The sequence below is a fragment of the Lactuca serriola genome, chromosome 1 (assembly GCF_051521515.1).
Source record: "Lactuca serriola cultivar US96UC23 chromosome 1, Lser_US96UC23_V15, whole genome shotgun sequence".
NCBI lineage: Eukaryota > Viridiplantae > Streptophyta > Magnoliopsida > Asterales > Asteraceae > Lactuca > Lactuca serriola.
Genome location: NC_136408.1, coordinates 64,706,295 through 64,720,779, shown reverse-complemented (window position 1 = coordinate 64,720,779; position 14,485 = coordinate 64,706,295).

The following is a 14,485-nucleotide window of genomic DNA, read 5'->3' as shown; positions in this document are numbered from 1 at the left end:
AGATGAACTCCCGTATCCGCACATCAATCGACTCAGTACCTGCTCTTGAGACGGGACCAGATACTAGACCCCATTCCTGAGTGCTCAACACCATACTGAAAACAACATGAAAAAGATCCGAATATGACCAAGAATCCTCATCCCATAGGCTTCGCAGATTCTTCAAGACTTTCCTCGATTCGAGTATGGATCCTGTACTTTCTGTAGTATGGGCCCAATACTACCTTCCACACCTATCCATACATTCCTTAAGAATCCTCCCGAATCCTCTAATTCACCTTCTCAAATCCATACACCAAACACACACTACCCAGCACAACAAAACCCATTGAAGCAATCCCTAGGCTTTCCTAGGTTCTTGATCTCACCCTGCCATCAGCTGATCAAGAACTCCTCATAATGTCAGTTAGCTACCTCATGAACACAATCAAATGCAACAAAAGCTTAGATAATCCTTCGAGTAACAGACTTATCCCTACATCGGTTAGACTCAAACAAGAGCTGCATAATAGGGTCAAATACGTCACTCTGAGATTATCCAACCTTTGCCACATATGACTTGACATATTCACTTAATAAGTAACTCACATCACTTATGAATTCCACAAAGCACAAACCCAACAACATTCGTGCAGTAACACTCCAATCCACAGAATAATCACAGCCAGCCAATCCCACATACTACAACCCATACTAGGAGCTCCCACTCTTGCTACTGATTGCCTTACGCATACAAGTCATACCCAATCTAGCGTCCCATGCTTCCTAGGCTACCAGGCATCATATATCAGGCCAACCTATCACTGGCTAATCAGAACTAGCATGCAAGTCTACAAGCTCAAACAATAGGCATACAAGGCATCTCTCCTAGCATTCAATCATGCAAACACTGAGCAGATCCTTAGACCTAACTAGCATGCGACTCACAAATTCATAAATCAAATCATACCAGATAACATGTATGGGTATTTTGGGAGAAACTTACTTGAGATTGGTGGATTACATGCATCACACCCTTTCTTCTATTAGAAAATTTATTTTTCCCTTTTTAAATCATTCTTCTTTCATTTTTGAAAAACTTTACCAAATCCTTAGTTTGAGTTCAGACAAACTCAGAGTATGTCCGAATCCCTCAAACCAAGGCACTGATACCAACCTGTAACGTCCTAAAAATAATGACATAAAAATCTTCATTTATAAATTAATAAGTCGTTAATACATAACATTTCTATTATGCATCTTATTTCTTAATATTATAGTTCAATACATATCGATTGAAGGCAAACGGGCAACAAGCTGCGCCGCTAGCCCTTTCTGGATGGCAAAACCAATTCTTTTGAAAACAACATTTGTGGATCTAGGAGATATGACATTAGAATGCATGACCCATTGGACTCTATTAAGGAGCTCCACTGCCTCTGGTGCGATAAAACCAAATGTATCGAATGAAAAGGAACAAACACATGTTGATTTTCTCTACATGCATTCTCGTGCTTTACCACTTTGCACGCATCGGCTTTCAAAGCGGCATGCCCAGCTGTGAAACCCCCACTCCCCAAACCAACGAGAGGAGAGACCCCAGTAAGATCCACGCACGCATGCTTCCCTCCTATCCATCCAAAGACCAAAATGTCATCCGGTCTAAGTGTGGACCTGCCATCCTACGGGTCCGTCAAAAAGTTCACTGGTGCTTCTTTCTTCACAGAAATACCAGCACGCCGACAAGCATCAAAGAGAACATCCCGAACCACATCATGTCTATACTTGAAACCAGGGAGCTCTCTACAATGAACCGCGTGTTCCCCAAAGGTATCCAAACATGCCTTGCGACAAATTGGGCATATCTCGTCAATTGGGAATATGGGAATCACGAGGCGGTAACGAAGGATAGTTCGGTACTCCACAGGAGACATATGCTGGCCAAGACCATCAATAGGGATAGTTAGCAGAAAATCTTGAGCATGAGGCGCCCGCAGACACTCAAAGACTGTTTTCTGTCTGACAGTCATGTCGAAGTCGACTTCCATATCTTGGGTGATTTCTATATAACCAAGGGAATAAAGATTTATCAAAACACCATCAAATCATAGTAAATCACAGAATGCACAAACACGTGGTGTATGCCCTGTAATCATCCCGAGCTCTTCCATTTGAAAACCAAAGCACCTGAAACATAAACTGCAAACCGTAAGCACAAAGCTTAGTGATTTACCCCAAGATACCACATATCACACATACATAAATCACATACTAGGCCCCCGCCCTCCATCGGGCCTCACCCGATCTCGAGTCCCACTCGGCCTTGGGCTCCGCCCGACATCGAGCCCCGCTCGGATTATAAATCTGTCAATCACCAGGTCGCGCCTAACATTGGGTGCCGCTCGATACACACATAATAATATAACCATATAATTATATAAACATATAACATTAGTAGCCCATGAAATAATCACAAAGACTATAACATACCATACGGTCATCGAGCCCCGCCTGACATCGGGCCTTACCTGGTAATCATAAAAAAGGTACTAATAACTAGCATACAATATACTCATCAGATCCCACCTGGCATCGGGCCTTGCCTGGTAAACATACCATCTCATAACACATGCAAGACTTATGCAAACATCTAGCATCCTAACATAAAAACCATGGGCCGGCATTGGTGCCTTCGACCCGCTAAACCCAGTGATGAGACTCACCTCACACTGCCAAATAAATCAACCAAGGCCCAAATATGGCCCAAATTTCCAAATTAGGCCCAAACACCTTACATATGCCTTACCCCAAAGCCCAACCAATTTTCCCAGCCCAAAACACTTGCGCTCATATGGCCCATTAGGAACTCAAACACCCAAGTCCAAAAGAAAACAAAACTTAAAGCCTAAATGCAAAATCCCACCTGACTGAGTTGGCATGGCGTACTCAGTTGTACGCTAAGTGTACATGCTATTTGGCTTGTAAGTTGTGTGTATAGACTTGTACGCCCAACATACTCATCCATTAAACGAAAATCGACATTAAGCTCTTAACGCTGAAGTCCAAAAGTCCAAACCACAGATCTGAGTCCAAACAAGTGTATAGAACCATAAAGTCACTGACTTGGTGACTTTGCATGCCCAAAAACACCCAACTTCAAGATATAGCATTATACTTTCACTAAATGGACACAATCTCAAACATAGGCGATTCCAAACCCTAAAGCAGGCAACTTTATGAATCTAGAACCTCAAAAACACCAAGAGTGGCAACTCACAGCTCCTGGAGTGGTGCCAACCCACTAGATCTCATTCTTGGGGCCAAAGAGGAACCAAAATTCATACAAAATAGATCTAAGCCAACAATGAAAAAGTTCATTGCTTTTTTACCTCAAACAAGATGGAAATGAAGTAGTGAAGGATCCATAAGCTCTTCCATGATCCATAAGCTCTTCCATGATCCACAGCCTTGCACCAAACTCCATCTTCTTGAAAATGACCTAAAAACACCAAGATGCACATAATGAGCTCAAAAACACCACCATAGAGGCTAAGGAACGTTTTCTAGGGTTTTGGGAACTTGGAGGCTGGTAAAGAGGCCAACCCTAAAGACTTAATGTGCTTATATAGGGTACAACTTAAAAAAAATAGGGTTTTCGTTTACCCCTCGTACCCCCCGCGTACTCCTCGTACACCCAGCGTACGAGGTCTCACACCCCCGATCCAACCATCGCAGTATGCTAAACGTACACTACATTACGCCTCGTGTACCACCCTTCTCATCAGTACGCCCTGCGTACTACTTAGGTACGCCCCACGTACTAGGGTTCCTTCTTAAACCCTTAAGCACTCCGAAGGCCATAACTTCTTCGTTATAAACCCGATTCAGATGATCCTTATATCCATGAAAAGGTAACAAGAAGCTCTACACTTTTAATCAACACATATATGCCTTATAATATCCTAAACAAACATCCAATTTCCATTAAATCTCGAGCTGACATATTACCAAAATACCTTTTGGCTCCAAAACACAAACTGGACACCCAGATTATCCAAATTACATCATCCACCCCCCAAATGAGCACAATTCTCAATTATTCAAGGGTCCTAAGTCTGCTAATACCCAATCCCTAATCACCACCCTGAAATGGTAACGATTCAAAACAAGGCATTACAAAGGAACTTCTTCGTGAAGTGTTGCTTGAATTGGAGCTTATAGATCTGGACTTTGTTCACCTTGATCTATCTTCTAAAGGTATAAAGTTTGAATCTTGATGAGGAATTTGTTATATCTAGATAGTTTTGGATGTTATGAGCTTTTGTTCCTTTTAGTGCATAAAGTTTAGATCTTGAAAGTTTGTGACCTTTTTATGGATAAAGTTGGAAACTTTATCCGTCTAAACGTCATTGTGATTCAGATCTAAAGGTTAGAGACTTGGACTTAATGGATTAAGTTAAAAAAGATGCACTTTTTGGTCCCTTTGATACTTAAAGTCTAGATCTTGGTGGTTTGAACCATTCTAATGGATAAAGTTGTAAATTTTATCCATTATGGAGCTATTCGGATCCAAAAAAATGTGATCTTGATCCTTCTATTCCTTCAATGAAAGCGTCATGATGTCTTAATGGATTAATAAGTTAAGGTCCTGGCTTTTGGACCTTTTCTAGACATGGAAAGTCATAAAGGTGGAAACTTTATGACTTAGAATGGTGTTATGGGACTAGATCTAAGTGTTGGATGAAAGGGCTTAAGAGATTAAGCACTTAATGGAAAAGTGCCTTTTAGCCGAGTACGTTAGGCCTACCTTTGGGTATGCTGCATGTACTCGTGAGGAGTCCTATCCTTGGATGGTGAGTATGTCATGCGTACGAGCTGAGTACGTTGGGCGTACATAGCCTAAAGTTTGACTTGTTGAGTTCGACTTCCGTTCACCGTTGACTTTTTGACTAACTTTGACCTTGGGTCAAACTTGAGGGTTTTGGGCTATTAAATAAGATTTTATCTAGTTCTGGTATTAGTGGATTTTCGGGTTCAAGTAGTGTAGAAAAGGGATCGTGTCGTAGTGTTTAAGGGTTCTTCGATTCAGGTGAGTCTTCTCCTGGTGGTTGTGAGTTGAAGGCACCAATGCCGGCTCACTAAATTATGTATGTAGGATGCTAGCTGTCATTGTGACTCTTGCATGTTTGTATAAGCTTGTGTGGTAGAATAGTTGTATATGTGATGACCAGCTGGGTCTAGCTGTTTTTATTGTGTTATGTTGTTTATATGTGACTGAAACTTTTGATAATCTCTAGGGTTGCTGATAACCACCAGGCGTGCTGTTAGCCCACTAGGACTGTTGATAGTCCCCAAGGTTGCTGATAACCTGTAACGACCCAAAATTATGAAGTAAAAATTCATTTTTAAGTCAACCAAAACATTAACTATATTTTAAGTCAACATTCAAGATTCTTTTTCTAAATATTCAAAAGTACTTTGTAAGAAAATAGTTATCAGAATACAACCTGAAAATCATTATAATGTGGAAACAAGGGTGGATGTCCCGTGATCAAGTCGGGCCCATCCCATTGGAACCAAAAGTACCTAACACCATAACCATAAAAACCGTAATCACAAAGCTTTGTGAGATCTCTAAAATACCACATACCATACATATCAAACACATAATGAGCCTCACCCAACATCGGGCCCCACTTGATATACAGATCTGTCAATCTACGGGTCCTACCCAATGATTGTAACAGGCCCCGCCCTAACTCATATAACGGGTCGCGCCCATTGAGTATAACGGGCCTCGAATTAAATCGCATAACGAACCCTACCCAACATACAAACATGAAAGTATAGCAGGTAATAGCATACATAATAACCTTTGGGTCCTGCCCACTAAGCATATGAACACATACACATGCAAGAGTCACATAAACATCTAGCACTCTAACATAATAAACCCTGGGTCGGTATTGGTGCCTTCGACCCGCTAAACAAGGAGAGGAAGACTCACCTCAAGCTGCTGAATATCTCAGATAAAAGTTCAGACTGCGGATCCGGAAAATCCTTGTGCGCTAGCACTAACAAATAATACCAAAATAACAATTGGTCCACAAACCATAGCTAGGATCCAAGTCTGATTGTTCAACAATCAGGGTAAAAGTCCATTTGACCCTTTCCTTACTTGGCCCAAAATCTGAGGCCCATTAATAGCATCAAAAGCCCATTATGGCCTCACTTCCTAATTGGCCCAAAACCCATCTTGGGCCTAGTCCAAAGAGGCCCAAATTCCTAAAAGATACCTAAAGCTCCAAATGGGCCCAAGCACCAAAAAGGCCCACATACAGAAAACTAGGGCCCAACGAGGCCCACAAGGTCAAAAACCACATCTCACATCGTGACCAGCCTTGGTCATGTCTTGAGAGCTCACTCAATCAGATCCCAACTCACCACGACTTAACCTAGCCAACTCAGACAAAGGAAAGTCAATGGGGTTGCCCTCACATCGTGAGAAGCCTTTATCACATCGTGAGCCCCAAGTAGATGACCACAAACAGGACCAAACGCTTCTCACGTCGTGAGAACAATCTGAGGCTAAAAACCCAACTTTTAAGTCCTTAATCCATTAATCCTTCAATCCTACTTCTTTTAGAAGCTAACAAGGACTCCAAAGGCCAATAAAAACGATTACTTGATGGACATGCATGCCCCAAGCATGTCCTAAACCCATATTAGTTCAAAATGACAATAAATGGCCCCAAACTCAAACAAGATTCATAAATTTTAACCACACTACAAATCCATAAGACTAAATCTTAGAGAATGACTCATTGATCCATAAATTTGCCAACTTTATCGATCCCAAGCATGCAATCCCACATAAACATGCAAAGAGGAGCTTAGAACTTAGATCTATCAATTTGAGCTCATAAAGGTTGGATCTTGGACACTTAGAATGGTCCAAAATGTACATAAGATGATGATGATAAAGCATCATTGTTGAACCAACACTCTAGAACCGCTTCTTCTTCTGGCCACCAAAACACTAAAATGGATCCAAAATCACCAAGATGGATTAGGGTTAGAATTTTTCTAAGTTAGCGGAAGGTGGAGGCTGAGAAATGAACCTAAAACCGAGTTATGGGGGCTTAAATACATGGGAAACCCTAAAACTTTGTGGGCTTGGGCTGTAATGATCCTCATGTTGTGAGCCCTTATTGCTCACGTTGTGAGCTCAGTCCCGGATGGAATCTTCATGCGACCCTCTTCACGTCGTGAGCCTTCATGCCTCACGTCGTGAGGACCTCTTTTCTCCAAAATCCAACCTTTTGACCCTCTAAAACCCTAATTCAATTCATCCAAAAAATAGATGGTTTACACGTTTCATGTTTTCTTATATTAAAGGAGGGACACGTATATATTGCATCGCATCAATGGGAGACTTGTATACTTGATAACTTTTAATAATATGTTGATAAATGTTTTAAGATCTTGCGGTTGTGAATTAAATAAATACTTAAAGGTTTAATTGAAAATTTTTGGTTGAAATTTGGGGAGTTACATGACGTCCAAAGCTCAGATCTAGCTCCAGATAACATTCAAAGTCATAAAGCTTCCAACTTTATGACTTTCCAAGGCTAGAAAGGGTCCAACAACTAAACCCTAACTTAATACACAAACCAAAGCCTCATATCTCATGCATAAGGAAAGTAAAGGGACCAAGATCACATTTTTCTGGTTCTAAGCACATGCAAACGCCTGGAAGGACAACCCTTATGGGTTAAAGTAATCCATACTCAAGAACACCAAGATCTTGGGACTAAAAACGTAAATACCTAAGAACTAGGAAGATCTAAAGCAAATATACATTAAGATCCAAACTTTATACCTTTAAAGGATGATTGAGGGTGAGATACTTCTGGATCAAAGATGCCTTGAGCTTCCAAGATGATTTCATTCCTTCCTTCTTCCTTCAAGAACACAAAAAATGCACTCTCAAGCTCAAAAAGGTTCACACAAAGGATTAGGGTTTGTTAGGGACAAGTTGTGAGATGGAGGTTGATGAATGAAGGGGTCTCAATGAGATAATGATGCTTAAATTAGGGTTTGACCCTCAGCCACGTATGCCAAGCGTACAAAGGAGTATGTGTAGCGTACTCACAAAGTGGCAAATTTTCACTTAAGTGACAAGGAGACCAATTTTGCAACAAATTTCATTTTTAAGGGAAGAAAAGAAAAATACTTGGATCAAGGTGTTACAGAAAGTGTATGTCTCAACATATGAGTTGTGTGGTATTTTCATGACATACTTTTGCAGGTGTTTGTCTGGATTAGATTTGTGGGAGGTGCACGATTTGGTGACGAAGTTGTCGGCATCAAATATGTAGTGGAATGTTTTGTCACCTTCACCTTTTTGCAGACTCGGATGCGTTATGTGGTTGTCCAACCCGAATTTGAAGTTTTATATATTGAAAATGAGGGTCTAATAGGATAGCCTAATTTGAAACATGTATAATCCTTTTGGCTTACATCAATCATCAAACACACACACACACACAGGGAGATATATATATATATATATATATATATATATATATATATAGAGAGAGAGAGAGAGAGAGAGAGTGAGAGAGAGAGAGAGACTATTTATTATATAATAATAGATGGTACCTAAAAGGCCATTTGAAGTCATGCATAACTTAAACTTCTCTATAGTCACCACATAAGTAAACATGTCTACCGAATTCTTTGTACCAATGATTTTCTTCAAATTTGGAGTCACATCACTTATCAATTCCATGAGAAAGTGCTACCTCATCCAAATGTGTTCTATGCTACTATGAAACATTGGATTCTTTGACAAGTGGACTACAGTCTGGTTGTCACAATACAATACATAATCTTACTGTTGCATCCTAATTTCTTATAGGAAGTTATTTAACTATATAGACTCTTTACATGCTTCCGCAATCAGAATTTACTCTACTTATATGGTTGAAAGAGCAACACTCTTTTCTAGACATAAAAACCAATTGAGGATGTAGCTTAGATTGTAAATACATAATCGGTTGTTCTCTATCATGAGCCCATACAACCGCCAAACAATATCAGCAAAATCTTCAAGACTAACTCTTTTCTTCTATAACATAAGGCAAGCTTGGAATTACCTTCTAAGTAACATAATAGCCACTTGACTCATTCCTAATGCTTTCTCCATATATTTGGCATAAATCGACTCATAACTCCCTCTGTAGTAGCAAAACCATAATTTCACAACCAACTTATCAAATTTTAAAATTTTCATTTTTAAATTACCAAAAACCATAGTTTCACAACCAACTTATCAAACACAGGATCATCCCAAAGCAATAAGTATCATAATTATCAGAGTATCTAAAAGCATGTACCAGTAGTAAATTCCCCAACGCATGTGTATAATCAGAACTTTGCCTTCCGATGGTCCTGCGAAGTACCTGCCACATATAAATAAAAAACTATAAGCACAAAGCTTAGTGAGTTCCCCAAGATACCACATATAACATAGCATAAATAATCACCTATGGGTTATCTACAACCCTGGGATTATCAGCAGTCCCGGTGAGCTAACAGCATGCTCAAAGAGTTATCAGCAACCCTTATTGGCTATCAACAACCTTAGTTATGTATGATTATCATATTGTAACATAACATAGCAGCTAGACCTAACTGGTCATCATAATACAGCTACCCTACCATACATGTAAGAGTAAGTGAGGAGACTTACCTGATACTGATGAGACGAAAAACCTAGCACCCAAACTGCCAGATCTAGGCTCCGCCTAGTCAACAAAATAATTAACCTTAATTAAAAATTAAGGTCCAAAACCACTCACGAATCCTAAATACACTACCAAACATACTAAGAGCAAAAGGACCATTTTTCCCTTCCTTTGGTCCAAAACCCTAAACTTTGACCAAAGGTCAAAGTCGGCAAAAGTCAACATCCACGAGTACGCTGGGCGTACAACTGAATCACCTTGCATCCGGGGAAACTCAGACTACGTTGCGCGTAATTAGGAGTACGCATGACGTACTCCAAAAATCACCAAATCCACTATTTGACGTCTTAATCCGTTAAGACAACCATTCCAACTACAAATCTGACTAATTTAAAGCCTCTTAATCCATAAAGTTGTGGGCTTTAAACCATTGCAAGGCTAGGAGAGGCTTAAAACATCATTTCACCCATTCTAGTCTACTTTACTCATGTATGAGTCAAAAGGGAAGATCAAGCAAGCATTTTTATCAATCTAGATGTCTTAATATGCATGAAAGGACAGCTTAAACCCTTTGGAGAGCCCCAAACTCAAAAGATCCAAACTTGGGGACTTTTAGCTCATAAATCTTAAACTAAAGAGATCTAGAAGAACATTATAAGCTTTATACCTGAAAATGATGCACAAAGGTGGGAAGTTTATGGATCCTAAGCTTGCTAACACCTTCTTCTTCTTCTTCTTCTTCAACTACAAGAGCCAAGAACATTCAAAACTTGCAATAACACACACACAAACCACACACACGAGATTAGGGTTTATGGGAGGGTTAGAGGTTGATAAGGGTGGTTAGAAATGAAGCCATAATGTTCCTTATATAGGGATCCACTCAATATTATGGTTTTGCACCTGAGCTTAGTATGCCCAGCGTACTAGTTGACCCCTTCGTGTTCATGCATACGCCACGCGTACAATTCTTTGTCGACTTTTCTCTATTAGGGACCAACTTTGACACTTTAGAAAAAGATTCAAAGAATGGTAAACGTACCTTATTTCGGGATGTTACAAATATGTTACCTATTGTACACCATCATACATCAAACTACCACCTGCTGAGCCTTATGGAGCCTTATCCATCTCTTCATTTCTTGTTCTGTCTTTGAGGACTGTTTCTTTGAGAGTCTCAACTAACCTCCTAAAGGTGTACTTCTAGTTTTCACATATGTCATGCTAAATTTCTCTAAAACCTTTGTAATGTACTTTTCTTGAGAAAGTTTCAAAGTAACAACAACTCTGTCTTTGGTTATGCTCATGTTTAATATCTACTTGGCAACCCCTAGGCCCTTCATGTCGAACTCTCTAGATAACTATTTCTTCAGCCTATTGATCTCCCATTGACTCCTTGCTAGCTCTTTTGGGAGCCAGATCCCATGTTTAGTTTGTCTGGCGGCTACAAGGTCAAAGGCGAACTAATCTCCACAATTTAATAGTTTTGTATGCATGTAATATATTTGTAACACAATTAATTTTTGTAAAAAAAAAAGATTATACAAGCTTTAATAAATATCCACAAATTTAAATCTTATTTTCTAAGATTTTGAACAACATGTAGATACAACTTTACACATGGCGAGACCTAAAATGTTGCCTTTCAAAGGTGAACTTCAGATATTTGACATTCAAAATTCTCTAAAAAAATTTAGGAATTTTACAAATTTGACTTTCGTACTCTGCAAAATACAAAAAAATCATAGGTTTTCAATTGAAAAACATTTATTATTAAGTTGTTTATGATTAACAAAAAAAAAAAAACTTCAAATACTATTTTCATAGCAAAATAGAGTTTGTGATAGAGTTTTAAAGGGATAATGTCATAAAAAACCTTAAGTTTGGCAGAAAATGTCGGTTTTACCCTTCGGCAGATTTTTGGTTCGTTTATACCGCAAACTTGTCATTTTTTTGTCGGTTTTGCCCTTGTTACCTGCAATAGCAGGTTTTCAGGTTAATATGAATTATTTTTTGTGAAAAAACCCTTAAGTTTATAAATATTTTGCAAAAAAAAAAACCCTTAAGATTATAAACATATAAAATATAAATATATATTCAAATTTTGATAAAACTATAGTTTTCTACTAAAACATATTTTTAGCTTTATATACGATAACTTTTATATTGGTTTGATATAAACTTTTTATATTTAAATATTAAAAAAAAGTTACCTAGTTTTATCAAAATTTGAATATATTTCTTAATTAATACTTCAACTTTTCAAAACAAAATTAAAAAACATATGTTAGTTAATAATTATGCTAAAATAGTTAATATGAATAATATGGCATCAAATACATTCAATTAATTTTTTAAAAGATAAATAAAAATATTTTATATGTTTAAAAAGTTTGTATTTCAGAAATACTAACGTATCATATTTTTTATATGCTTAAATACATAATCATATTATCATATTTTTTTATAAAAATATCATAAACATTTTAAACATCAAAAATAAATATAAACATTTTAAACATATAAAATATAAATATATTTGTCTAATTTATTATATAAATATATTTATTTTTATAAAAAATATGATAGTTTATTATTTTTGAAATACAAAATTTTTAAACATATAAAATATTTTTAATTTTCTTTTAAAAAAATTAATTGAATGTAACTAATATCATATTATTATTAACTAACAGACATTTTTTAATGTTGCTTTGAAAAGTTTAAGTATTAATTAATAAATATATTTAAATTTTGATTAAACTAAGTAACTTTTTTAAAATTTAAATATAAAAACTTTATATCGAACAAATATAAAATTACCGTACATAAACCTAAAAATATGTTTCAGATTATTTAGTTTTATCAAATTTAGAATATATATTTATATTTTATATGTTTATAATCATAAGGGTTTTTTCGCAAAATATTTGTAAAATTAAAGGTTTTTTTCGCAAAAAAATAATTCATAGTAACCTGGAAAGCTGCTATTGCAGGTAACCAGGGCAAAACCGACAAAAAAAATGACAAGTTTGTGGTATAAACGAACTAAAAATCTGTCAAAGGGTAAAACCGATATTTTCTGCTAAACTTAAGGTTTTTTTATGATATTATCCCGAGTTTTAAAAAAGATTTCTCACATATTTTCAGATATATCTACGAAAAACTCAAGACCATCCGAAACCCTCTTCGTTTTTCCCTTAACCAGACTTGCTAATTTTACAATGGTTAAACATTCTCTTCTACCGTGCTAATTTTAAATGTGTCCTTTGCAAAATTAGTCACTATTTTGCTAAACTGTCATTTTGTTTTTTTTTTAAATGGTAAATACGAATAGCTCGAAAGTCCCCCTAAATAAGATTAGCTTGAAACTCCAATCATTTGAATCATGTTTTTTTAATAGTTGAAGAATAAAGGAAGCAACTTAAAAGTCCCACGTATTAATAATCATTACCCAAGTTTCCACTCCAGTTGTAGTTTATTCTTTATATATTCATATTCCAAATTTGATGACACAGCTTATAAAGTTTTTTGGGTAAAGAATTTTTTTGAAAAGTTTTCGTTTATTGTCACATATATATAAATCGAGAAAAATATTTGTCTTATAAAAATTAATAAGATCCGCAACAAATCCATTATAAAGAATCAAACACAAGTTCTCTCACTTTCTAAAAAGGATGGATGATCCTATAACTGTTGCTACTCATATTTCATTTCATTAATTAAGATAATTGTTAAGTAGTTGGATTGAGTTTTAAAGTGTGCATATATTTTCTAGTAAAGCCATGTGGATCTATCATATAACCTTTTGACTTACATATAGCAAGTCAATTATTTTATTTTGAAATAACATGACACTTATGATTGATTGAATAAACGTTTACAGTCTTCTACTAACATGTGTATAAAATATACATAAGAGACGACATTCTGAAGTACCGATCAAATTTAAATACGTTATTATAAAATAAAATATATTTCTTGAATTATTCACACTATGATTATCTGGATAATTGAGGACCGAAACCCGGCGTGATTTTTGGGTCATGGCTTTATTTCATTTAACAATTTATTACTATTAAGAAAAATAAATTCCACAACACATACATTTGTTTCTTCAAATATTTTGTGTATCTTCGATTATTTTTTATAAAACAAATGAAATATTTTCTCAAATTCATTAAATTGTTAGGGTTAGTAACATTAGACAACCAACTTTTAGAGATGTTCGACGTTCGTATTAATTATATTAATTTTTTTATAAAAAATATCCCTAAACTTTAAAAGGCCCCCTCATTCAAGAAACATTTAGAAAATGAACATAATACCCGGAGGCCAATGTATATATCACATAGATGGGTCACTTGACCCATCTTTTTTTTTCTTTTATATATTTTATAGGAAGTGTATATAAATAAAAAAAATTATGATCTATCTTAATTATTTTTAGTAAACTATCTTAATCTTTTGGCAAAAATAAATAAATAAATAAAAATAAACGTATAAATTAAGATTTTTAAAGCCTATATTTTATATTTCAATAGTTTAAATAATTGATCTATTAAAGGTATAATAGCTAAATACAAATATAATTTTGAATTAAAATTGAAAAAAAAATCGTTTAACATCGATTCCTTCTCATAAATTGAAAAAAAGTGTTTTGAAAGTATTTATAGTGGTATAGTTGTAAAAAATATATCAAGATATAAGACCTCAATGAGTACAATTGTAAAAACTTTAAAAAAAAATTGTTT